Genomic DNA, 25,008 nt, shown 5'->3' on the forward strand with positions numbered 1-25,008 from the left:
GCTGCGAGCTCCTCGTTGCGAAGACGTGAGCTTGGTCGTGACCGAGCGAGTGAGGTTGTGAACGGGACTGCAGCGCTGCGCCGCTTGTACTCGGATGACTGACAGAGCGGAGATACGCCCCCTGGCTGTGATTGGACATTTTTGCTGGGGCGCGGTGGATCCTGGCAAATGGCATTAAAGGCAGAAGGGGGAGGGGAATGACCCAGAGTCTGTCACAGATGATCTGTCTCACATATTACTACCAGCATATAGCGACAGTTTCAGCAAATATGAAAAAAAGTTATTTTTGCAAATCCTACCGACAGCAGCTTTAAAGAATAAGGCTGGTGTTATTACAAATTTGTCAACAAATCCTTTAAAAATACCTTTACCAACTATGTCTAAGTCTTTCTCTCATAATTTCAAACTTATACTCTGTGAGACTATTTGTCCTCCTAAAGATCTAAATCTTCAAAAGCTGCTCACACAACGTTTATTTTTTTTTTTAACGTTCCTAAAACACTTGGGCATTGTAGTTACTCAAACAATAAATTTATTTGTTGTGGCCTATTTTTAGTAATGAATTAATACATATTTAGTGCTTTAGTGAGTATTTGCTACAGAAGGACTGTGAATATGGAACTGCCTAAAAAACAGGGTCAGTATTCATATTAATAAAGTAATGTGTTACCCAGTTTGACAGAGTGAGGGTGCGGATAAATACACAAAGGACTATCAGGTCTTTGGCTATGGAAAGACAACACTTGTTAGTAGGATCTAGTCTTGTCATGGTAAAGTACCAGAATTATGACCTTCATATGATAAATGTCTAAATATCTTGATATGGTTACTGAAACGATACCACAGGCCTGCTGCCATTACTTCTCATTTGATAGAAAATGTGCCCAGTAGAGCGCTCACCTCCGTCGAAGAGGGGTATTGAGTCATTTGTGTTCAGTCAACTTTGGTGCACTACCGTAGTGTGCAGACTAATAATCCTTGGTTACACCTTCATCAGCACAGATTTATATTTAGTAGCAGACTTATATTTAGAGTCATTTTTATGCTCAATAGAATTGTAGATTATGTGCTGTTCAGTGTTTTCATGTTTGTTTTTTCACACAATGAATTAGTGAATTTATATCATTAATAATTGGATTATTGTAAATAATTGTAAATATTGTCAAAGTTTTATCAAAGATTTTACATGGTGTGCAGTAATCCCATATCCGCTCGTACTTGAGTTTATATGTTTTGTCTTTGATTGTTAACTTAAATTTGCAACCAGATATCAATAATCAAACAGCATTTAATAAGATTATATAGACCTCCTTGGTGGAGGTCATTTTCTGCTAGTAGTAATAACCATTAGCTGAAGTGGTTAGGGCACACACAACCACCACATGGGCATAAATGCCCTGAGGTGCAAGTCCCCTCTTTGACGGCCTGCTGGACCATTTATTGCAGGTCATTCCCCTACTCCCTCCCACATTTCCTGTCCACATCACTGTCACCCTCTAATAAAAGTCATAAAAAATTCCTCAAAATGTAATAATAAAAAAGGTACATACCATGATTATTGTAGCCTGACTTGCCGGATGTAGGCTGTGGGTATAAGCCTCCCATTGGCCACATGTCTCACACGGCATTCTCCTTCCTTTCCACTCCCGGCCTCTTCCCGTTGGCTATGGGAAGATTCAGATTGTGTAATCAAACAGTCAAGATTTTTACTCTTTTGAGGAGTTTTCTTTGAGGGGAATGATCACCTGCCCACGGGAAAAACAAGTTCCCCCCGACACTATTCTGCAGGGGCCCTGTTGATGCCTGGTATTAAGCAGCTTGCAAGTTATGGTAAAGCTAACATTATTGGTGTGAATGTTGTGGTTTCATCATCGGTTGTTGTCACTATGAAACCTGGCGCGTGCATAGGAGTGGAGAAGAATGGTTTGCGCACGCGCGCACGCACGCACACGCACGCACACACACACACACACACACACAGACACACAGACAGACAGACAGACAGACAGACAGAGCCCCTATGTTGCACATCAACTTAACTCAGGGATATGGCTCTTAGTTAAACACACTTTTCAAGAACCGGTAGTAATAAAATGGGGGAAAGTACCATTTTTATTGTGATATCTTACTAGTATTGGTTTACCATGCAATTATAGTAGGACAATTCATTATTTTGGTGGTTTCACAGGATGTGTTGATCAGAAAAATAACATCACCATCATTATCCTTCCAGGAGAAATACACAAAAAACACCCGTCACAAATAAAGTTTACAGAATATGTCCTAAACACACATCTAGCTTTAGTTTGGTCCTTTAGATGACTGTAAAAAAAAAGACATGACCAAAAACGGAGATCATAAGCAATTATCTTGTCCAATATATAATAAAATCAGATGTCCTTATAATCTCAGTTTACAACAACAAACGTGTCCACAGCCCGAGGTTTTGCAGGAGCCTTACACGCCGGGCCTCCGTGAGCTGCCATGAAATTAGGATGGGGTCTGCGGAGATGGAGGTGGAGTGCAGTAAACAAGGCGGTGCTGCTCCCCAGCTGTGAAGGTGACACAGGGATGCTACACGCAGAACAAGCCCTTTTGATTAATCACAGGATATTTACTAGCTCAGATCTAATCAAAGACTGCAGGATCACAGGCTACATCATACACGGCCGAGGAATTTACACAGCAGAGTTAACCTGTCACCTGCCACCGTCCCCTTCCCTACATCTATAAACACTGTGTATAGTTTGGCCAGCAGTTACACACCGCAGGCAGCCAGCCACCCCGAGACAGCGCCAGAGGTGATTGTTTTATTTCCGCTGAAACATTATAAGCTGCACTCAGATACTCAACACATGTCGTTTCATATAAAACCTTATGGCAGAGGGGAGAAAGAGCCATTTATCTCAAGGTGGTTGTGGTAATGGGATACAAGAACGCGAGCCGCTTTCTCACTAAGTAAAATACAGCATTGTGTTCAGCGGCCTGTTCTGTCAGCCTGGAGCAGTGCGGGATGGTGATCTCCGGAGGACGTGATAAAAACTAAAGATGAATCAGAGTTTACAAACAAGAAGGGATTAAGCAGGTAGGATCTGTGATGGTTTATAATGGGACTTTAGAAGTGGTTCATCACTCGCATTAATGTTCAGAGAACACAGCAGGGATTTTACATAGAGTTAAGTACATGTAATCTAGCTTCAGCGAGGATGCTATTTCCAGCAAGTTGAAAAAAAACAACTGATATTCCTAAATGAATCCCCAACTATTCTGAAACTTCACTGCTGCTGTGCTTTTTAATAAATGTTAGTTAACTAAATGTTTGAATGTTACATGTTTTATTTTGATCCTGGGAAGAGCTTTGTGCTTATTTGCTTGAAAAGTGCTTTATAAATATAAATAGTATTATTTCCACAAGTTCACACAACATCCTCATAATCGCATATAATTTTTGCAAATGAATTAGACATTTGACAATACCTAATTACTTAAAAGAAAAAATTGGAAATTACTTCTCTATAAACACTTAAATTACAATGCATCCTTTAGTTAACTTGACAATCCATCTTTTGAGACTTTAAAACTACTGAAACTGAGCTTGAATTATTGGAGAGACACCAGCACTAAAACTGATACATCGAAATTAATTTGTCTACTTACATAGGAACACAAAGTTACAGTATTCATATGCAAAATGTCTCTTTATTCTATAAGCTAATAATTGTAGCCAACATTTTGTAATGATTATGTTACACTTGTGAAAAAATATCTGAAACTGTATGAAATGGATAAAGACATAACCTTTAGGGTGACCTGTGTGCTGTCTTCTGTTGTTAGCCCTTGTACTGAGGAGACAGGCAGTAGTAGAAGTGTTGCAGCACTGCCATGTTCATGAAGGAATTGGGATAAAGTGTGGCCTGCACTATTGTGTCGCCTGGAAAATGTCACACGGCGGGGGGGGGGGGGTCTCTCAAGAAAACCCTGACAACACTGACAAATAAGGGAAAATTCACAGACTGTTAATTATTTTTAAAGATAAAAAAGTACAAAGAAAAGCAAGAATCTATCTAAAACATTTTTATCCCTTATCTATATTAATGTGCCCTCAGTGAGAGTTTGAGATAGAATACTTTAGGTTGTGTTGAAATAGTGATTGAACATGTTCAAGCAATCGATCACTAAGTGATATCGATCAACATCTCTGCCACATGAGCTTCGGACAAACAGTTATTCTATCAGAGGAGAGCCTTTTTGTCAGTCTCCCCTTCTGCCAGACATTTTCGCAGAGTGACGAGTCACATTAGACGTTAGAGGGAAGAGTAATTTCTGTGTCACAACCCTTTAGCCCGACCTCAATGACAATCGCCAAGACGAGGGCGTTCTCGCTAAAAATTCATCACATTTGCCCTTTTAATGGCCTCCCTCAGCCCTCTGCCAAGGATTCACAATCGTCTTCCTCCTATTGTGTTGCTCCAGCGGCTCGGTATCTCTGGTGGCAACAAAGTGATTTCAAGGAGTGTATCAATACTTACATCACCCCTCTGGCCCTCTCCCTTCACTGTTGACACTACAGCCCTCGGAGCTAGGCCCAACTGGCAGAGGGCCATCCGCTTTATGGAAATGAGGCAGACAGAAATATGCGGTGGTGGATTTAAAGCTCTTTACTTAATAGATTGCTAGAAAAGTTTTAATCTGCCATTTGGAGATACACGTCTGAGAAACATGCAGGTTTGTCAGTAGGCTGCAGTGTGGTAGAGAATGCCACTGCTGGTGGTCAGTGACATTTTCACCGAACACTAACATAAAAGGAGAAAAAAATGGAACAACTTAATAAAACCACAAAAACACGAAATTTGATATAAATAATAATTATTCGAAAAATGCAATTCTCCAACAGCATTCGACTGTATTTAATTGTTTCAACGTGATAGATCTGCAGAGAGAAACCTTCTCACTAAAGCCTCAGTCTCTCAGTAAAAACAGGTTTGTCCCGACATCAAATATTCAGACAGACTTGTAATTCCTTGTGAGTGAGAAACCCTGTAAAATGACTAGGAAACAAAACACTTGTGGTAAAACAATGTTCCGAAGACATTCTGTCAGATTCGACCCTTTTTTACAGATTTCATCACTGAGCTGCTGTGGCGTAAATGCCTTAAAACACTTTGGCATAACATGCTGCGTCCGGAGATCCTTGGCTTCTGAATAATGAATCTACAGTATGCTCCAAACAGCTGTCTTCTTGCAAGAAGGTTGTTTTTTTTCCAAGGCTTTTGGTTCAAGTCACTCAAGTGCTTTTTAAGAAATCGGCTTCATTTGTAATAATTCACCTGGTTCTCGTCATGACATTGACTTACCAATCGGTGGTGCCTGACCACGCAACAAACCCTTGTGATTGGCCAAGAAGCAAGTAGACAAAGTAATGACCATCCTCCAAATCTTGCTGCCCACGCTCTTCATATTTATTTCAGAGGTTGTGTATTTCTTTAGGATTGCAACATCTGTTTGCTCCCAGTGCCAGCTCCCTCTGTCAGCCACCCTCTGTTCAATAATTCCCATCCTGACCCCCGAGAGCCCCTGACATCACAGCACCGGCTGCTGCTCAAACTTCAGCGGGACCAGACACAAAGGAACAGGTGCCCGCTCACAAACCTGCATCACCTACGTACATCATCCATTTTGTTGTTGTTAGCATAAGACAAGCAAACTCTTTCTGTCCTCATCATAAAACTGATAGGGGGGTAGGGATGAGTACCTAAATGATAACCATGCAACTCAGTTAGGCGACAAGCTTTGGAAGTATTGGTTTGTATTTTCATGTAAAGTGGGCGGACAAAATAATGGCAACACCTCATGGAATTGGACTTTCGATGAAAATAATCAATTAGTAAAATCGAACAGCTTAAAGAGGTCTGAGCTCAATCTGTAGGGGTATTGTTTGGTGAAAAGATAATATGTTGGGAAGGAAATCATGACAAAATATGCAGAGATGGTACATAACTAACCTACCTTTGTAGCAGTATTTGCAATTGTAATGTAGTTAAGTCTTGAAAGATAACATTTTTCTTATCACCAACAGACCCCTAAAACTGTCTTTGAATACATACGACTTGCTCAACTAGCCTGTTGCTGTGTGGCCCAAGCTCACAATTCCAACTGAATTTGTTAAAATTTGAAATGGATCAAAGATGTATGGTGTAAACATTTTTAAGATTATAATTTTCCTAAAACAATTGGCCATAGTAGACTTTTGCAAATGTAACTCAAACAAGAGTAAAAAGTGCATTTGCTAGGGATTTCCCGCTGCTATTTAATACACATTTGGCACTGAATGTTTACAGCAGCAGGATGGTGTGTGTGTGTGGGATTGACTCAAAATAAACTACAGTGACTATGTTCATCGCAATGAAAGAACAGGCCACTAAGTGCCACAGAGTGGCTCGCTGATGTTTTTTTAAAATCCGTTTTTGGATGACGAAGGAGCTCAGAGGAACAATATACAACAGATTTTGGTGAGACAGTATTTGTAAGCAAAATCAGCTTTGCTGGTTATGTCTATCATCACCATTATTCTTAGTAACAATTTTGCCCAAACCCTATTTACATGGATGGAGAAATATTGTTTTGAAAATGATTCACAACTCAGTGATTATTAATATTTGTACTTCTTCCGTACAGAGGCATGGCAGTGAGGGTTTACAAGACCAGACCGACAGCCTGTCAGCATTTCTGACTAATCAAAGCTTTTCTGTCTGGTTTTCTCAGCGAGATCCTCGTTGTCAGAGACACTGATGGTGGCGGGGTCTATCAACAGATGCTACCCACTGACCTTAGAAAACATGGTGTAGGGGCCAGATGTTCGCATAACCTCCCAACCTTGGGACCAGCTGATGTGGCAATGACGGAGATGGGTACTGGCAGAAGAAACTGATCTACTGGCATCAAAGGTTCCCGTATTTCCCACTTTTTCTGTGTTGGTCTTTACACCCCAAACTGGGCAATACTGGAAGGCAGGGAAAGATGGAGGATGGACGGAGAGAAATATGTAAACACAGAAGCGAAAGAGACAGAGGCAGAGGGCGGGAGCGCTGGTCAGTGGTGCTGACGCTTGTCACAGATGTTGAGTTCAGCACAAAACTCTGCCAGGAGCCATCATGTCAAAGCTAAGTTAGCTGAATGAACAAGAAGAACTCCAGGCCCTGCCACTTCACATCGCGCTCAAAATTCAACAGCTGTTTCTTGAACGAACGCAGATGCAAAAATAATGATAATAATGCCTACTTACAGCTTCTGCTTAGAAGTAAACAATCCTCCTTGACCACACCCTGGACACACAATGCTGTAGCTCTTTTGGACATTTTATTTTAGAAGCAGCATTGGTTTTGGCTGGAGGAAACAATTGTCAGAAAAAGGGTTTTCAGAATAAATTAAATATGCAATAAAATCAGTTTTTTAAACTAGGTTATCCAGCAAATTTGTTCTTTGATTGTGCAGTTGTCAGAAACAAGCAAATCCTCTCTGTAACAGATATATACTGTGTTGTTGTTGCTTCAACATCATTTCACTTCAAACCAACGCCTGTGCTTGTCTATTCTGGCATCTGAAATTCTTAACATTTTGACTGGGTGCATATCTTGGCTTAAAGCATCTTCACTCAGCTCACAGAATGTCTTTGTGCCAAGGCCACAGCCTGTGGCTGTTTCCTAGTGACAGATGAGCGAGCATGTCAACATGTTTGTGTGTGTGTGTGGCGAAACAATAGGCCTTGTGAGCTGTGAACTGTGCTATTATGGGCAAAACTGCCAGGTTATTCAGTAACCAATCCTCCCAAAATATTAATACAGATACAATAACATGTATTCAACTTTGTAAACATTAACATAATATTCTGAGAAAATGGACTGGCAGGCAAAAGTAACATAGTAACCTCTGAAACATTGCTTGTTGCATGTCCTTGGCCTCACACAGACGAAATGATCACACATTAGTTGTAATTACTTTCCCAAAAACGCTCATTTAAACAGTGACAAACTGTTTAACCCCAGACACAATGTGTCCTTATTTGTCCGAGGAAGGTTTCGACTAGAAGAGCATTAGAAAATAATGGCGAGCTTAACACAAAAAGATAACTCTGACATGTGGATCTAAATCTGTCCGTCCTGTCTCCAGGCCTGTTGGCAAAGGGCAGCTCAGCTGTAGCAGGCAAATTGTGTGAACAGCGGACTATGAACATCTCTCCACAGGCCATACCAAGGTGTCTAATCCAGGAAACGCTGTGAACACACACCCCGTGGGCTCCCACAGTGCACTGCACAGCACAGCCTACATCCCAGCACACACTGCAACAAATCTTCCATTTCAACAAGTCGGTTCCTCTGCCCTTGATCTGAATTATTTTTTAAACACTTATACAATTTGCTAATAGGCTCAGATTTTGTCGTTTGTATGAAAACAGATGTCTTGTTAGGATCGGGGCAGTACGCTACGACATTTGTTGCATGTGCTATGAGTCCATACATCCAACATTATTCCCACAATTCCTTGGGACCAATCCCATCAGTTCTATGCAGTTGCCTCTATGTCGTTTCATCATTGAGTAGAGTCAAGTAGAAGACTATAAAGGTATTTCAAATGAAATGACGTGCCAAAGAAAAGGGAACACTTACAGATATAACATACAAAAAATGTTTTCCTTGGCTCACCTTCAATGATAAATGGGAGCTCTTGTTCTCCTGTTGGTAATAGGTACCAGCATTTTAAAAAGTGACAACGAAAAAAGAACAAAGAACCCAGGCCGCTAAAGCGGATGACACTACTTGTTAGGGTTTGGATTTTGTGTTGTGTGTGCAACAACGATGTCTGTTGCATAACTGTGTAAATGATGATCTGCACCACTTGTGGTTGTTTTTAGAGATGGGAACAGATGCTTCAATAACTATTATAAACGACTCTTCAATTTTAAAGTATTTATTAGTCTTGTATTTATTGGTTACGTCTTTTGTTTTGTTTTGATTTAAAACTGATTAATCATGAATTTGTGCTGTTTTCAGAAGCAGCTCCACTAATATATGATAACTGTTTTTGTACTGTTTTTTTCTTGGATAATGAAAATCATTTTGAGACTCATGCAACAAAAAAAATCTACCTCTGTAGCATCGGCTTTATTTGCAAATAAGTAAACATACAGCCCTGAAGATGGATTATATTTCAGTAGAACAGACTTCATAAAGAAACTGGTTGAGTGCCTAAATTCCAAAGTGTAGCATGAGTCTGAGCATGAGGCATTCAGTGAAACGTGAAATTCACAGCACTGTGAATTTTAAATGGTATTGTTTTACTCACATTACATACTGTAATTGTTAAGAAGGGGTTTACTTTAAATAAAAAAATTCACATTATTCTAATGATAGCAAAGAAATAACAAAGTCAACCAATCTGCAAAATTTAAAGCAAGTGCTTACTGATGATATGATATGTCCACATTTCCTCTTCCAGTGGATTTCTGGTTGTGATGCTTGTGATATTTTTGAGGACATTTATATATCCCCCCCAAAAAAATCCGCTGTGATAAATTTATAGATATTTTTCATCTACACATTACGGCACTTTACCTGAAGAAATATTGCCAGCTCGCCTAGGAGTGTGTCTGCTGTCCAGCACCTGTCATATTGGCTGAGTGTCACCCACGTCACAGGGTGTCGCAAAATGACAGCTCCCAATGTCTGCAAAGATGAAGCCTCGGGAGAAGGGGGGGGAAAAACTGGATGGATAGAAATTTCATACTCCCAAGTATATCAAAGTGACTCCTGTCAGCATTGCATCAAAGCGGAGACACAGGAACTGTTCATTTTTACAGCTGAGAGTTGGAACTGTGGAGAGGGTTTCCTGGGGGGAAACAGGCTGAAAAGGTGAGCACCGTAAATTATGTTGGGTGACTTACACGAAAAATGATGACAATGAAAAGCACTGTGTCAACCAACAGCCACTTGGATTTATGACAGCAGAGTCAAAATAAGGCTGTGACAGCGGGGTGAAGTTGAAGGGAGGCTTTTGAGACAAAGATAAAGAGTTTGAGGGATTTTCAGAGACTGGTTTCTTTATGTCAAACAAAACAATGTCCATGTGGAGCTCATTGTGAGTCCACTGGTAACCGTGTTGGGAGAATGGTGCAACAATGTGCAACACCTGTGATTTCATATTACGTTGTCTAAAGAAATCAAATCCATCATTTATGTTTTCTTATTTAGCTGGATGTAGACTATAGTGATTTTAAAAGAGTAAATTTAAGTGATTAAATTTGAATGTCCCCTGCAAATGTGTAATTATATGTGTAATACAAAAGGTGTAAACGTGGAATGAGGACTGTTTTTGTGGTGAAAAAAAGGAGCACAGAGAGCAAAAACATGATCAGAGCGTAACATAAAATAACACGGACAGTTACCATGGGGGAAGCCTCGTTACCTACACAGTCTGGATAAACAAGTGGGTGTTTTTGCTTCTACAGGCCTAAAGAGCTACGAGATAGAGATACGACTTGTGCAGCGATGACAAATATTAGGGGCTTGAGGCTAAAAGAATCGGAGGCAACCAAAATCAGATTTTGTCCCAGGGCCAAAGAGCCTGCACTGCACCGTGGGCCACTTGTGATTTCAGCACTAGCTGGTGTAACGCAACCAGCCATGCATTAGCATTGGCCCTCCAGTTAGAACAGGCTCTTAGGATCCTGTCACCCAAACTTATCATAGACGCTCACACACATTCTCTCACACACACACACACACACACACACACACACACACACACACACACACACACACACACACACACACACACACACACACACACACACACACACACACACACACACACACACACACACACACACACACACACACACACACACACACACACACACACACACACACACACGGAAAAGCAGCGCGTTTGCTGCAGCAAGTAGCCAAAGACTTCATCTGTATCAGTTTCCTGTTCTCTCCGAAGCTCTCATTTACACTCATGCTACACTCACACAGGAAACATATTTAAACTCTGCTCAGACCACTAACACCTCTCCAGAATCTCCATTGGTCAAACACACACACACACACACACACACACACTTAGTAGCCGTCAACAGTGGCAGCAGGGACGTCACTCTGCACAACATAAAAGATTGAATCTCCCTGTTAAGCAGCCAGCCCATCTCCCTTACCACTTAAAGGGGGGCCTGAGCTGGCATACAAAGTTCAACAACTGTGAAGAAGGAACTATTAAAGAGGACACACAAAGCAGTGACCTTGACTGACAAGTGCTCTTCATTCTGGCCATAAACAGCAGTGGGGCCTGATAAGTGTTCATCGGTGCAGGGAGTAATGACCTATCCGTCAGCAGTGGTTGGGCTGTGTGAGGTAGTATAAATGGAACATACATAATGTACAGCAATAATACCAGCACGCTCACAGCCTAATGTATTATCATTATTCTTGGGGACTAGGGTTCCCCCCCCCCTAACCCTGTGTAGTGCGCCACAGCGAGGCCGGTAAATGCCTTCCGGCCACGATAATTTCATTCTAATCTTTGTTCCATATTATAATTTTCATGGACAGAAATACACCAGCAAGCAACAGCACATTTCTATCAAGGGCTAAACAGAACACAGGCCATAACCGGAGATTTTATGTGACTGTATAACCCCCCAGTCTTAGCGCACCATGCAGTCAATTTATGATAAGAATGGAGAAAGCTGTAAATTAATGTGTTATGGCCCATCTCAAACAGCATCATTATGTGCTGAACTCGGGCAGCTGTATCTGTACATGGCACCAGAACCTGCTCAAAGAGGACAAAATTCTACATTTAAAATTAAAATAAAACATCAAATGTTACACCAAAATTAAATTAAGTTTTGGATAAAGAGACATGTAATGTAAAAAACCAAACTATAAATAATTCAAATTAAACATAATACCTGAACAAGGTTCGTTGTGAACATACTGTAATTTACAGAAAGCCGGTGGGAGTTAAAACACAGGCAGACAGTATTTGACTCACGTCTCTCTCAGAGAAATCATAGATAACATTTTGTACTATATTCACTGCATTGTTCTGCATACACTGCACAGAATTACCTTTTTCACATTCACAATAATTGCAGAGGGAATATATGTAAAGTGATGAAGACATGTTTCTGAGCATCACAAACACCTTGAAATTACTTTGTAAAATCACAACTTGATCCATTAGCTCCAATAAAACGTTTAATGTCTGGATGAGTATAAAATTGAATGGATATGTCGTTTTTGAAGCAGCTTCCGACTTTTGTCTTTTTTTTAAAGACTGCTGACCTCTAGGGGTGGTTAGTAATCTTGCTGATTCTCTGCCATGTCACCATAACCCTTATCTTAACAAGCTCATCAACCATGAGAAGGAAAAGCAAATAAACCCCCACAATGCTCTGAGGCGAAAAGTATTTGTGGCGTACCTCGTGTCACCTGTAGAGGCGCTGTTTTAGGAAAAGTGGTTGTTTTTACCACATACGACATAGGTCGTCGTATGAGTTGGAGGACTGTTTGGGAGCTTATTGTAATAATTTGTTTTAAGATAAAATATGGCTAAAGATGTGGCGCTAAAAAATGAATAAGTGTTCTGCCATTACTAAATGAATGTATGAAGTAGCGGAAATACAGAATTTAACTAGAATGGCACTCAGTAGCGTGCATACCTCCGCCAAGGCCCAAGAATCCCCTTAAATTCAATCAAGATGCACCAAATAGCACACAGATATTAGTCCCCTAACTATGGCTGATTTTGTTCATCAAGATCCATGCATTATTCCCTAGGAAATTGGTGAAGGACATTTTTTTTTAAATAACGCAAAGTTAAAGAAAGTGATTTAAAGAATTCCTGGATCTGCCCCTTTGTCCTTATCTGCGCCAAAATGTAATGGGTTCTTTCTTGGCCTCATGTCCCATCCTTCCACCAACGGACAGGGGTGAAAACATAACCTTCTTGGCGGGGGTTATATAACACTGACATCAATAATGGATGGGTAATTTCTTAATACTTGATTTAAAAGAGTCAGTATCAGCCTTGATACTGGTCCAGCAGATCATCCCTAATCTAAAGATTAAAAAGAAGTTAGAATGCATAAAACTGCTGGTGGTCTAGGAACAAATAAAGTGTTGAAGTCTCAGCACATTTGTGAAACTACGGTACTATTTTATGAAACTACTATTTTACATATTTTTTGTTGCTGACACTACACCATTATCAGAAATGCCCCCCGCATCCCATGAACATAGGAGCTACTTACTGTACGAAAAATAACACATCCCAAAATACTACCTTGTGAGGGCTAATTCAGTCCGGACCATATACTGCTTGTGTTGAGAGTAATCATGTACAGCAACACCATTAATTAACAGGCATTTCTGAGGCCTCCCACACACATACCATATCAAAGTCACAGCCAATGTCCTTATCCAAAACTTATCCCTGCTCTACAGAAACGAGGACTTGTAGTGCTACTACACAACCCAGCATACATCACATACTGTATAATGTAGTGTTAAGATTACTTTGATGATTATAATATTCTGGTTTCATTTGAGTCTTGTAAATATTGCGTGCAATCCTCCCAGGTATCCCTACAGAGCAGAGAGAAAAATGAAGGATGCCTCCAGAGCTTGGAGACAGTAATCTCCCTCGTGGAGGTCAAATCTAACATGGCAGGTTAGTGTCTGTGGAGATTGACAGCCTGGAGAAATACTGCTGCCAGGCACAACCCACAACGCGTAGTGACAGCAAACACCTCCCAGGAAAAAGGCTGGTTACCAAGCCTTATACATCGACTGTCAGAGGGCGCCTGTTGTCAGAGCTGCTGCTGACTCCGCGGTGACAGACTCTGTCAACCCATCTCTATCATATCCAAACCATCTCAATCATGCAAACGTTAAGATTGCCCAGAAAATATACAGATCCAAGCTGTGCAGGTCTTCATCAGAACCGACTACAGGAAATCCTGACTCTTTCCAAGACAACACCACCAACTGGTTTTCCCCCAAACAACCAGACAAACCATTAGTAGATTTTAAAAGGATCTAAATCATAGGAAGTCCGGCTGAAACACTTCTTCGGTTAGCAAACTGATCAATCCATCATCAGAATCTGCAACTACTTTTTTAAGAAGTAGCACCTACTACTTAATTAAATAATGGCTTGGGTGATTTTTAAAATAAAAATTGCAAAGAAAAGTGTGAATATTTGTATGTTTCCTTCATCTTCTATGATAGTTAACTGGAAATCTGGAGACACTGGAATCTTGTAATGGGCATGGTTTGTGATTTGACATAACAAATAATTAGCTGGTAATCACAGTAATCATTAGATGCAACCCTAATGAGAAGGCCTATGTACATACAATCACCTTTTTTGGTGGGGAGCATTTCTTGTTTATTCTGAAGTTTGTATAAATTTCATGGAAGATATAATTATCTTTAAAAAGTAAATCAGAGCAAACAGACATGTTTGTCAGACAAGACAATGCTGTTGTTTCATGAACAAATATATGAATATACAGTGTAGAGCAGACATAACCTACACTTGTTTGTGGAGAAGCTTTAACGCAGAACAGAAGACCGCTAATTGCATGAAATATGTTATCTTACAGGCTTGTGCTGTCTGCCTTTCATAAACAAAGGCTGACAGATCATGCCCTGAACCAGTGACCCTGCTGTGAGCATGTGCACTAATGCAAGGTCACACTGGAGACTGGCCGCATGAGGAGAAAACAGCCATCCAATTTGCCTGGTAAGACCAACACAGACACAAAATACTGATGTAGTCGTCAGCCCCTACAATAAAACGTCAGTGTGTTAAACGGGGTGCTTCTTTTAACATTAGCAGCTGAGATAAATGCCGCTTCTATAAAACAGAGATTCCCATGTATGTACTGGAGAGGAGAAATTGATAAAAGGGATATGCGAAAAATCTGTTGTACGCTCAAAGTCAAGGAGGCTTTGTTGGCTCCAACAGCGCTCAGCTGTGTGCAGAACCATAGCAACCCCTGATTTTCATAATGGCAGCTGGCCATCTTTAAATCAGAGATCCGCACACAACACAAGGCCTAAACCACAGTGGCTGCCACATTTACCAAAATGACTGACTGCATCAGCCTCAAAACATTCAGTAGCATGCTCCTTCAACTACTAACACAATTAGTTTGGTAAGAATAATTCGCCATGGCGTATAATTTGAAGCCGCATAAATGTGCTGTTTTTCGCTGTATAAAATGCCACAGCTGAGGAAGACATGTCTACAGTTCTGATTGGTATTATTTTGAGGGTGAGTGTTGATATGAGAGTGCAATGGGGGGGGGCAGACGAACAGACCTATAGCCTAGCACGAGTCCTCCTGATCCCTCTGCTTGCCCTTTGTCATGCACCCTCCTCACCTCCAGAGCTGTCACTGGCTTGTCAGAACCAATCACAGGATGCCATGCTGTCTGCCAGCCATGCACCAGGATGACATAAAATTTCTGGTGCTAGGTGTCAAGGACCATATGAAAACAGATGTCCTCATTACTGGGTCCCCCGTTCTTTAGAATTACTACATACACCTTCTCGTGTAACAGGGGGTTAAGAGAAAAGGTCTGATCATTCAGTTTAATCTTAATTTGAAGAAAGACAGCAGTGACGTGATAAAATGTCTTATTGATGAGATATATTTTTTTTCCAAACAAAAATGCACCTAAGAAATTTCTAGTTTGCAAAAAAACAAACAAAAATAGAAGATGAAATACACAAAACTAAAATCCAGCCAAAGTGTGATAACACAGTGACATGTCCAGGCCTGGTGTTATGCATATATGAGACCCTCTGAGATCCAGCATGACAAAAGTAACTTTATTGAATGGGACAGATCGCTGCTTGTCTGACTGACTTAATCTGTTTGATTGAGCAACGGGACGCCTTCGGCTTCACAAGTCCTTCAAAGGCCGCAGATTCTGCAAGTGTGAAAAAAAGAGGGAGGGAAAAAAGGAAAAGAGAAAAATCCCCCCACTCTCCTTCTGCTGCAATAGAAACACACACGCACACACACACACACGCTGCTTTTAGAGGGGTTTATTTATTAGCTTTAAACATCTTGTTCATTGCCCTACCATCCAAGCCCTTTCAGGTCATTAGCCTCTGACAAAAGACCCCAAGCATGAAAAATCTGTCGCCTGTCAGAGTCATTGATTAGGAGCAGAACTCTGGGCAGATGATGAGGTTTCATTGAAGACGGCCGTTAAAGAGCAGAGTTTTAAGAGTTTGTCCCGGACAATAACACGGCGGCTGCAATTTCCCCCGCCCCAGACTCAAAAGCATGGCGCATTACTGGGCCATACATTCATTTGCTCATGCTTCACGATCTTATTATGGGGATCCAACTTTCTACTCCGCCCCTTTTTTTCACAACGCAGTCCAAACACAAAGCAGACTTCAGCTATCATTGAGCTTGATCTGAATTTTATTTAGAGCTCCATATGCTTCTACGGCCTCCTCTCAAAGCCGGGTGTCGATGCTTGGCCTCCCTTGGCCCGTTAACCATTGAAAGAGGGGCCATTCTGTCGCCACACTGTCTATTGTGGGCCTGCGAGGTGAGGAGATAAAGTGTGAGCTAATGAATGAGTGCTTGGCAGTCCATTTGAGGCTTCCTTCCACACAATTGAAACTTGAACATGCACCTGATACAAGTCAAGCATCTAATTTGAAAGAGAAAAGGGTTTATTTTGTTTGTTGGAGTGGTGTAATTGAATAAAAAGGGCAATGTTTTGATTTTTTTAAGAATTAACACATTTATTCTAAATAACTCTGAAAGGGCCCAAAGTGGGATTTGCGAATATTAATGTGTTTTACAGAGAATGCAACTAACACCTAACTACGCGTCCGGCTCACTGTCAGCACCCAGACAGACCGGTTACCACGCGAGACCACAGAGGAGCTGGACGAAAGCCCAGAGATACTTAAACACCTCGCAGACAGCAGCAGGCTTCAGAATTGCCCCTCCACCATCTCCAGGGGCCTCCTCTGAACATGCATTTCCCCCTACACGTTCTCCCCTCCAAGTAGCCAAAGCTGTGTCTCTCAGACTCCAGGTCCCCCCTCAGTGACAATTTGTCCACATCAGAGAGCCGTCATGCCTAACGAGATCTGACTCGTGACACACAGATGGGGAGGGGCTGGGCATGGGCAGCGCGAGCGCTGGGTGCTCGCCTGCCCCGGGGCTACAGAAAAACGGCATGCTCAGACTGCCGTGTGAGAGAACACAACTGCTTTATGATATGCTCTTCTTTGCCACCATGAGCTCCACCAGCCCACATTGCTGGGCTATTGCAAGGAAATGGGATGCAATGGGAGCAATGAAATGAATGTTTTTTAACTATATTTGCACACTCACAACCAAGTGAAGTGTAACGTACACAACAGTGGAGGAATTCCAATGCTAAGGGATTTTCTTAAATCATATCAGCATACGGTTTGTTTGCAAAAATTAAACTTCTTCTAAACATATACCCGGAGCATTCCCAACTAAATATCTGCTGTTAAAAATAACAGCAAACTTCAAAGGATAATGCGTGCCACTTCGCTAAACCAATCATAGCAAGAAAAGACGCTTTCTTTGCAGAACAGACCGAAGGAGCCTGGGACCAAACGGCAAAGCATGTGAGAGAAGCTTGCCATTGTGGCACAAAGAACAGACCCCGTCAGCTCCTCGTCTATTCAGCAGCGCTGCGCTACAATCCCACACGAGAGGAGCAGGCCAAAATCTTCTTTGGAGCCTTCGGGCAACCTCTGTCATTGAAAATCGCCACAAGTTTCACAACAAGTTTGGTAGAATATCACAAAAAAATGTCTCTAGAATTATCCAACTCGGCGTGGCTTAATGCTTCTGATTGTCATTTCTATCTTGACACAAAAACTTTTATGCTAATGATATTGTATTACTGACATATGTTGTTCTCGTGTCAGGTGATATAAGACACACACACTGCACACCATCTACTCACCCACATGGGATGAAGAAAAGAAAAGAAATCACAGCCTCTCTGTTCCGGTCAAGTGCATCAGCCACGCAAATGTATGCATTTAGGTCATGCTGTCCACGGTGACCCTAAAGCCCATCAGGGCACAGGGGGTGAAACTGTCTGAGGACATAACCTTAATAAACCCCAAAACACAGAGAGAGCACTATGGTGCACACAGTTCATGATAAACATTAAATTATCCTTCCATATGCTGGGCTTACCCGGTGCTGGCATATAATTTTGGAAAAATAAAGGCATATTGTGGCTCGGAAATTATGTTTGAAGTGTGTAATAACCTGGAGGCCCTCTTTGAAAACTGGCCCACATAACTCTTGAGTTTTATAAACTTTGACAGGCTCATCTAACCAAAATGACTCCACACTTGGTCAAAAATATGAATTCTAAATTAATCTACATTTTTCTACTCTTTTTTAACTCAACCAGCCGATGTTTCCTCTCTCTGCTCTCGTATTTTTCAGCGCTCCTTTCCCCTACTGCAGTATCTCAGCCCCACTGGCTACTCTCACCTCTCTCTCCTGGCCCTCTGGCCCTCATCCTTGGCTCTGGCTCCTGACAACCTCACCCACTGAGCTACAGATTGGCCTGCACACAATGTCCCAGATCCTCATTCACCAACACAATGCACTCACCGGCCGTACACCTTCCCCTCTCTTTAACTCTCTCCCCACATCCCTCCTGTCCATTTGCTCATTTTTCTTTCCCTTTCGTTCATTCTCTTCGTTCATTTCATTTCCTCAAGCTGTCTTCAAACCCCATCTCTTGCCGCTGTGACTCTGCCGTTTCTGGCAACTCGGAGGTGACTGGTGAGCCGACAACAGAAACCGTCTCCTGCCTTATTTCCGCGCAGGGCAGCATGAGCGGGACGAGCCAGAGCTCACAAAGCCACTGCCGAGCTAAACAAAGGTTGTGTGCTCCATCATTCAAACCGAGGCCACTCAGACAGCTGCCTCCGCCACGCTCACACTGACAAACGGCCAGAAAAACAGATGGTTTGTGCATTCATGACCAGTTTAGTGGAAGCCCAGGAGTCACCCCCATTCAAGGGGAGGGTTTTTGTCAGCCATTCTATAATAAAGCTTTTCAGTCTGGTAGAAAATTAGAAATGCATTTTAAAATTGTCCCTTAATTATTGAGGTCATCCCAGTCCCATGGAGGAGAGTGTAAAGAGCCGAGGCTCTGGCTTTGTGACACATGACTGATCTGAAAAGATGGGCTGCCTCATTTCACTTTTAAAATCCTGCCAACACATTAACATACATTTGTCAGTCGCTTCTGAAAAGTAGATGCATTGAATTTTTGGAAGCAAACTATCCTCCGAGGGGAGAAAGTTCATCATCTCAACATCTGATCGATATTGGCATTGAGACTGTGTACTTCACTCCAAAATAACCAAATAAAAATACCATATCAATATTCTTCACGAATAACATCATTCACAATTCAATTATGGAATTAATTATCTGCATACAACCTGCAGCTGGAATGCATTTGTATATGCATCTATGTGCTGTTCTGTTGCGGGGACTGTCATATCAGTCAAAGTGTCTCACACACACCCACACACACCCACACACCACCACCCCCCACACACACACACACACACCTGCACTATAATGGACAGTTCATGAGTTTATCCAACCTTTGAATCATTTGTCACATGTACTCTCTGAAAGACTCATATGATTAAACCAGTGCAAAAGGTAAGGGAGCACTTGACTCTGGCTCCTCTGCCCAGGATGACTCTGTGCAGGGTATGTGTAACTATTTCTCATTCCTTAAGTCCTGTCATTTAAAGTTATAACTACAATATACCGGAAACTGCAGTAGATACGCGCTCTACGCCATTGTGAAGAATGTCTTTCAATCTCAGTCTACCTAAAGACATAAATCTTTTTCTTTCTTTTTTTAAGATTTACTCAACTTCATAAGCAAGAAGTGCTGAAACAAGACAAACAGGTATATGAGACTAAGTCGAGCACAACAGTGTATGTCATATCATTAAAAAGAGCTTAGCAGTTGCTTTGAACCACTGAGGCGTGAACCATACTGGGCTTCTGAGCATCATCATCAAGCTCTTGGCAACACACCCCAAAAAGTAATTTCCAATTGTAAGTGAAAGCATTCACCATGTTGCACTATATCATACACAATACTGTTCACACAGATTAGCTGGAGTGCCGGCCAAAATGACACTGACTAAACTTAGTTTGTTTGTTCCCCCATATTAAATGAGTTGCACATCTCCCATTGCCCAGAGACAGGGCCTAACAATGTGGGGGGAACAGCTGAGCAGATATAAATTAAAGATAACACCGAGCCACCGCACGTCTGTCTCTGCCTGCAAACCATCTGGACGTTCAATATTACATCCTTGTCTACACTTTTCCCAGTGATCAGGATCAGAGTTTTCTGACAGGTCTTCATGATGCATCACACCCAGATGTGGTTGCTGACTGAACAAATTTGTTGAGGTCTCACTCTTGTTCGGAGCAGTCATGCAATGGCCTTAAAAAGTTGTCTCAAAGGGAAGTCGCGGAGCGAGCGGAGATAAAAGCCACTTACTCCCTACCTTAAATTTGATGGAGACATCGTGTCAAGCTCTAATTTCATCAGAGGCGTTTGCTACAACATCTGAATATATCTAAACCCCAATTAGAATTAGCAGCAACAGTTTAAAGATACTGAATTTTGATTTACCTTGTAAAATAAATTTGTGAATTCGAATAAGTAAAATGTAAAGAAAAATAACCAACACCATTAACCCCCCAAAATGTATTTCTGATTTTGGCATGTATTTTTTTTGGTGTCACAGACAATTCATATAAAGACTGCAAGCATATCTTTACCATTCTGTGAACTAAAATGTTGTGATTATATTAATAATCATGTGAGCTCAGCATCATTGCACTGGACTGGTAAAGTCAAATTAACATAATGATTGTCATCATTAGCATAATTTCTGTGCTAGTTTGTCCATGTTACTTACTGTAATGTATAGCACAACAGAGACACCCAAAAGCATGTTACACACTGCAGATAATATCAAACTGCGCATTCGTGTCCCACATAGTTCCCAGAATATAAACAAGGATACACACAACACCTTCGCCCGGTGCAGTATCACACACACAAGTATGAAGCTGACTCTACCCTGACAGCTCCTGCTTGGTTCCCACTTAAGCACTGCCCTCCTCTGACTGTCCAAGGAAGTGCATACAATCAATATGGCGTCACAACTTCCCCTCATCACTGCTGCGAGTCATTACATTTTCTGAAGCAAGGAGCTCTTCAAGATTAGTTTTATTACTTGTCTGCTGTGCACAGTCAGTGAATGAGAGGACCCCTCCCTCCCCCTTCCCATTCCACTCCGGCCCAGTATCCAGTGCCGTTTGTTGTTGGACTGCAACCCCTTTGGCAGCGGACAGGAATCACTTCCTCAGAACATGATGTGGGAGGTGTTTAAAGATAGATGCTGACAGAAATCTGCTGCCGTTGCCAAAAGTGCTGGCATTTCTGCGACACAAGCAGTGACTCCAAGACGGATGCGATTCGATCACATAAATGTAACAAATGTGTGAAACTGGACAAAAAATAGCAATCTGATTTTTTTTTTAAATACAAGCTAAAGGTGGGTATAAACAACTTGGAAAATAATTCACAATGTGTTGTTAATATCATTTTTCAGCAGTAAAATCATATTGCTGTTGCCAGCATAGCCTTTTTGGTTACATTTTTAGTGGTGGTGTTGTAATTTTAACCTCAACCATCTGGTATCTAAATGAGACCCAAATTTGTTTTCTATCAAAAAGAAGAAAAAGAATTATCCATCTTTTTTTAACGACAACTAACTGTGATAAACAGGCTGCTACTGCAAGGTTCAAACCACAAACACCAATAGCATCTTAGGAGAAAGTAATTAAACTCCCTGTAGACTCTCATCAGCATTCATGAGTGGCATCAGCTCCGAGGATGATATACAGTACAGACCCTGTCAAGGTGATTTCTCACTGCTTACCGGCTCCTCCAGCAACTCTCACCATGGCCATCGCACACGCTCACACACAGCTGCCGCGTGCTGGTCCCTCCCAAATTAATACCCACAAGTAAAACCGTGACCTGCAGAAGGCAGCCCCGACCTGCTGTCCCAGAGCTCCTCAGTGGATCCACCCCCTGAGCGTTTGGCTCTGCCAGTCTCCCCCTCCTCTCCCACCCCCCAACACTGAACAATGTGCTTGCACCAGAGAAATAAGATAATCGCGGGCAATGCACCTTATAGTGTAGTGTGTGAAAACATAAAGAAACATAGATCATTACACTAACTGATTTACATTATGGTATAATAGTAGAAGTAAAAAAAGATTTAAATGTCAAGTCACTGTCAAAGCAACACCTTAGAAATAATAATTTCATGCTTTTATCCTACATTTTGTCTCTAAGTCATTTCTTTTTTCCACTGCACCCTTTTCTTATTAACAAGAAGCTGTCATGGCAGCTGCAGGGACCGAAAAACAGCCGGACCTCAGGAAGTGACGAGACTTGAGGCCGGAGAGACAATAATGGACCTTGTCTGTACAGACACCAAATGGCTACTGCTTGGTTAGTTGTAAGCTCCATTTTGGGACCTTTGGTTCCCATATTAAATTAAAAATCCATTATCACCTCTTAGCAGAGTGAGCAGCACTTCAGCCCATACTATCCAGATCTGCAATCTTAATTAGTCTTAAATGGACAAATGGCATTTCATGCAATCCATAAGTTAGTTCTCTAAAAGGAAAAGTTAAAAGAAAGAATTGGAACGAGTTCAGAGTCTTGTCAACTAATGATTCCACTCTTCTGCAACGGTATTTACCAAGTATTGCTCCATTACAAAAATGATCCTCAAACATTAGTGTGTACACGCAAAACACATGCACTTCACCAGACCTTGTGGCAGGCAGACCTTGTAGGCAAACTGTTGTTTAGGTGGTGCATTAATATTCAAAAGGGGATGCTGCCAAAGCACCTTGAGCAGATGCACACTGGCACACAGCGATGGCCTGAGTGAGGAGCTGCAAAGAGAACCACAGAGAAAAGGGTTTACACACACACACACGCACACACAAACGTAAGGATAAGATCAAATGAAAATATTGAGCAAGGAAGGAAGATGAGAGCTACGAGTTAAGTACAGAAGGAATTTCTTTTTTTCTTTTCTTTTTTTTATAAAGGAGGAAGAAAGATGAGCTCTCCTTCACATCACAGTGTCGTTCTCCTTCATTGTTACCTCTACGAGTGCGGCCAGGCCCCAGCTCCCCTGGCAGAAACTAAGTGGCTTGCTGGCATATGGTGTAACCTCCATTTGAGTGCTAAAAGCTGGATATTGTTTTTGTGGAGCAGATGTTGGCGGGCATGGCAAAAGGCACAGCTGACTGGGCTGCACAGCTGGGAACGATGTGTGTGTGACCCACATACAGGGGGAGCAGTAGTCAACAGAGAGCCACAACCTTAATGGAGATTGGAGAGACATGATATGAAGTTTGTCCCTCTACTGTCTTTACATGCAGAAAGTCGAAAATGATGTCTGTTTATCTCTGTTTACTTTGTATTCTTCTTTTTATCTACTGATATTATTATTCAATGAGAGCTGAAATATTATTCAAGAAGGGTCTATGACCATCGCACTCTCTTCTGGTAATAATGATTTTGACTCTAATATCATAATGTTACACTAGAAGCACTGGATGTCAGAGAGAATAATCGGTACAAACACACAACCCCAACATATTAAGTGTAATCCGACTCACAGACTAATAAGGTTTTATTTCTACGACCATTTTAATTTGGGGGAAATGTATTTAGGCTAATCACAGAAGGATTGAAAACAACCGCTGCTGTGTGCCTCTGAAAAAAAACACACACAACCATCGCGTTTTAAATTGGAGTTAAAATGAGCTTTCATGATTTGAGCTAATGAAAAAGAAATGAGGACACTTAAGAGTTCTGACCGATTTCCCAAACCCAGAAGTGTCCCAATGCCAAAAGTGGACAAATGAAGATTATGCTGAGATTATAATAAGGATGCCAAAGCCATTATCCAGTCTACTTTGACAAATGTTGTGCCGTTCTCAGAGCAGATGGGACCTAGAGTTTGGGTGGGGAAACAGGCAGAGTATCCTTCACCCAGTTGGCTAGAAGAGAACAGGATAAACGGCAAGCAGGGACACTGTCAAAACTCCCTAATATCGCAAGTAATTTTGCGTTTGAGAGCTTATCTTCTTTAAATACATTGATTTTGCTGTTTGATGAAAAGTAAACCGTTGATCCAACAAATACAATGAAATTACTAAATTTAAAAAAAAAATCATTCTACATTTCTTTTACTATTCCAGATCTATTCACAGCTGTCATAATAAAATGTGTACATTAAAAAAAAAGAAAATTTATAATGTTAAAGGGACATCAACTGTCCCTCTGCTCATCTGTCAATCAGCACCAGCCAATGGCCTCAGATTGGGCAGAGCACTTTGGCTTCAGCCACTTAATTATGGGAGTGTTAAATGCCGTATGCTGTGGGCTAGGGCAAAACAAACCAGAGGATGCAATAAAGGCTGTTTCCCCTCGTGAAAATGGATTAGAATGGCCTGTCACTCAGCAGGGTCATACAGAGCAGGGGCACTATTTAAAAAGTCATTTAGAGAATTAAGATGCCCCCAGTAGGACCTGCAATCGGGAAAACAACATGCTAAATAAAACATCAAATAAATACTCAGTATCCTTGAGGCAAACACTGATGACCACTATTGTTTTGAAGTTCTACATCTGCAAGGCTTTGCCGTGTTGAATTCCACCCTCTCATGGAGGTCCCAGTAATTAACGAGAGGTTTTCTCGCCCGCAAACTGATTAAATCCACCCCTCAGAGAGAAAGGTATAATGTGGGCAGCAC

The 25,008-nt window shown here is 41.5% G+C and overlaps 1 long non-coding RNA gene across 1 annotated transcript in view; it reads right to left on the reverse strand.

The window, feature by feature from the left end:
* Positions 1-1,567: 1,567 nt before the first annotated feature.
* Positions 1,568-25,008, reverse strand: part of LOC124849756 — a 34,935-nt gene continuing 11,494 nt past the window's right edge. The window contains exon 3 of the long non-coding RNA XR_007030282.1: positions 1,568-1,664. This is a non-coding gene — a long non-coding RNA (uncharacterized LOC124849756). The remainder of the gene's footprint in view (positions 1,665-25,008) is intronic.

This window comes from Scophthalmus maximus, chromosome 21 (genome assembly GCF_022379125.1).
Source record: "Scophthalmus maximus strain ysfricsl-2021 chromosome 21, ASM2237912v1, whole genome shotgun sequence".
NCBI classification, from domain to species: Eukaryota; Metazoa; Chordata; class Actinopteri; order Pleuronectiformes; family Scophthalmidae; genus Scophthalmus; species Scophthalmus maximus.